Source organism: Cricetulus griseus (genome assembly GCF_003668045.3).
Source record: "Cricetulus griseus strain 17A/GY chromosome 1 unlocalized genomic scaffold, alternate assembly CriGri-PICRH-1.0 chr1_0, whole genome shotgun sequence".
Lineage (NCBI taxonomy): Eukaryota > Metazoa > Chordata > Mammalia > Rodentia > Cricetidae > Cricetulus > Cricetulus griseus.
Genome location: NW_023276806.1, coordinates 87,435,817 through 87,439,118, shown reverse-complemented (window position 1 = coordinate 87,439,118; position 3,302 = coordinate 87,435,817). Strand labels below are relative to the sequence as shown.

The 3,302-nt window shown below is 46.0% G+C and overlaps 1 pseudogene; it reads left to right on the top strand.

Moving 5' to 3' along the window:
- The first annotated feature begins 746 nt into the window (after positions 1–746).
- Positions 747–844, top strand: LOC113832909 (annotated as a pseudogene).
- The last annotated feature ends 2,458 nt before the right edge of the window (positions 845–3,302 follow it).

Sequence of the window (3,302 nt, the reverse complement as noted above, 5' to 3'; positions counted from 1 at the left end):
TACATTATTTTATGAAAGTTCTTGTATTTCTGACATACACAGTCATTTCTATCTAACTTGTAAACTGTTTGAGCAAGAACACTCAGTAGAAGATAACTTATGGCAGTTTATGTATTAGCCAAGACTATGTTCAGCTACACACTCCAGGAAGCAGTGGAGTCAAATTCAGGATTATTTGGGGCACAGAAGTGTTCATTTTAGGACTGACTGCTGGAGCAGCTTCAGGATGTCATGAATGACCCAGGCTTCTTTCTTTCCAAGCATCCTCAGCCTATGGCTTCCATCTTCATGTTTTCCACATTATGCTCCCTTTTATTTTTGTCATGAGACACTATTTCCATCCATGTGTCAGAAGAGGAGAAGGGTGAGGGAGGGAACCGGAGGGAAGGAGAGGCTCAGTATTAGAAAAAGAAATGCCTTTCTATCATTTAAATGGTTTCTAGAACTGTCTCCTTATGGGTATCCATGACTGCATGAGATCTAGGGGGATTAAATTTTTATCTAGACACCCTGACACCCTTCCTCAAGAAAAAGAGGGGGGTATCAGAATCTCTCTATCAAAGAAGAAAAGGACAAGAGGAACTGTATGGCCCGATTTGCCCCTCTTCTCTTTCAAGGAAAATACTCCTACCCTTGCTACAAAACCCCCAAATTTCAGCCAGTTACTATAGGGAGCTCAGAGGGCAGGATCAAGGGCCCTCATGAGGTTACTGGTACTTCCTGTCAAGTGTATGCTATGAATTCATGCTCACTGCAGCAGCACATACTAAGGTTGGAATGGCAAAGATTAGCATGGACCCTGTGCAAGAATGACATAAAAATTCACAAAGCATCCTATAATGTTAGACATTCATATTCCAAAATTTAAAAGTCGATGTGTATGATATTTTGCCTACATGTATGTATGTATCTTGTTTGCGCCTGGTCCCTATGGAGGTCAGAAGAGGAATCAGATTGATGGAACTGGAGCTATAAAGCGGTGTTAGGTGCCATGTGGTTACTGAGAATAGAACCTGGGTCCTCTGACACAGCAGCAAGTGCTCTTAAATACTGAGCCATCTCTCCAGCCCTCTCACCTCCAACTTTTCTTTCTCTTTCTTTCTTTCTTTCTTTCTTTCTTTCTTTCTTTCTTTCTTTCTTTCTCTCTTTCAGAATATGGGTTCCAACATTCTGGAAACCAGTATTTAAAGAATAAAACTAGATCTGGAAGTACATCTAATTATCAACCCTTAATCGAATTCTTAATTGAATTAAGATTAGTTGTCCCTAATTTAAGTGACCCATAGCCTTTTATATAAAATATCTTCCCATTTAGATGCTGAACTTGATCATGTGACTTGCTTGGGTCAAAGAAATAGTAGTAATCAAGATGTAAGCAAAACCTTCCATCCTGCAGCTTGTTCTCTTGGAATGCCCCCTCCTGCAACCCATATTATCATTTTATGAGGAAGCCTAAATCAGCCAGGTGGAGAATCCACACAGAAGAAAAACTTCCATCTTTGTATTTTCCACATCGTCAGCTTATTTTTGCATAAGACTCTAGCTCCAACCTCATGTTCTAGGGCCTTTGAGTGAGACTAGCCAGGCCAGGCTACAAATGAGCTACTGGTACTACGTCCGGATAGAATTCTTGAGCAAAAAGTCTGGAATCTTGGAAAAAAAAAATCAGTTATGGTTTTAAATCACTACGTTTTGGGCTGAATTTGTACACAGCAGTAACTGAAACATTACTAAAAGTATAAAGAATGTATAACAAAAATTGTTGAACGAGAATGAAATTTAAAAAATAGCACTAAAGAAAAGCAAACAAACAAACAAACAAAATAGATGAGACAAACAGTGATAAACAGTGAGATGGTAGATTTAAACCCAAATATGGTAGCAACAACCTGAAACAGGAGGACTACATGTATGTGTGCCCCAGGATTAACTTTGAATGAAGCCCAACATAAAATCGTAAACTTACTTAAAACATTGTTTTTGTGAATTTTTTAGGTAACCATTAAGTTTGTAGGTGAAGTTGGTACAACTTTTAAAAAGCTGGAAATGCTACGATCTTATTATAATTTTTTAAAGCTAGCGTTTTATTTTGCTTAGGTACTGGTCTCTTAATTCTGCCCAACCTTCCCATCTTGGTTTGAGGGCCCTGACATGATGCAATTTGAAACAACACTGCTGGATGATCATTAATTTGGTTTAGCAATGTCATAAACCTGGGAACTACAACCTCTTCTTAGCATCTATTTTTCCAGTATCCCATTTTTGAAATAACTAGGACCTTTTAATTTTTCTGAAATTCCGATTATACTAATTTAATATACTATTTTTTTCCTACTGCGGGAAACCTATTCAATACATGAAGTTACCATCCACCGGCCCTTTGCAATCAGGATGACAGTTTCATGTACATTTTTTAGGTTAACACATGGGTCCCCACCATCCGTGAGGGCAGGCGTGGGGTCTGGGTGACGAGGGCTCTAGCTCTAAACGTAGTACACGCTCGGCGCGTCCTGGGTGCCGAGTTGCTAAATGAATTAGTCATTACGGCGTCCGTGGGCTGTAAAACACGCGCTTACGCGTCTCTATTGTCAAAACCCCAGCGCTGGCTTCCCCTAGCGGAGGCTGAGTCGGTGTCCGAGAACGGGCGGCGGGGTGGGCGCAGCCTTCCCGCCCGTACGGCGCGGGGCTGGAGGTAGCAGCGGCCACTCGCTTCCCCTCGGGATCCGGAGGCGTCTCGTAAGAAGGCGAATAAACAAAGGCAACCGCACCGAAACCGGTCGTTCCGTTTCACATCCTCTCTCACATCGCGTGCCCTGGTGTCCACGGGAACACTGTGACCCTGCATCCGTCCGCAGGCAGGTGGAGCCCGTCCCACGCGGCGCTGCCTTTACACACAGACAGACAGACAGACACACACACACGCGCGCGCACACACACACACGCGCGCGCGCGCGCACACACACACGGACACCCTCCCCGACCCTCGGCGGCTCCCCAGCGGTGACGCCCCCTCCCGGAGAGCACAGAGCCTCCCGCACGTCCTCCGCGCCTTCCGCGGGCGCGCGCGTCAGCGAGCGAGCCCGCGAGCCGGCGCACGCGCACGGGAGGCGGGACCGCTTCCCGGCACCCACTGAGCGCCCGGCCCCCTCACCCCACCCCACTCCCTCAACACTCAAGCTCCGCCCCCAAGACGAGACCGCCGGGAGGAGGAGACCGGAAGCCGCTTAAAGCAGAGCTGGAGCTGACAGGCGAGCGAGCCGGAGCCCGGAGCGCTGTTGCGGCTTTCTGCGCCCCAGTCCGCG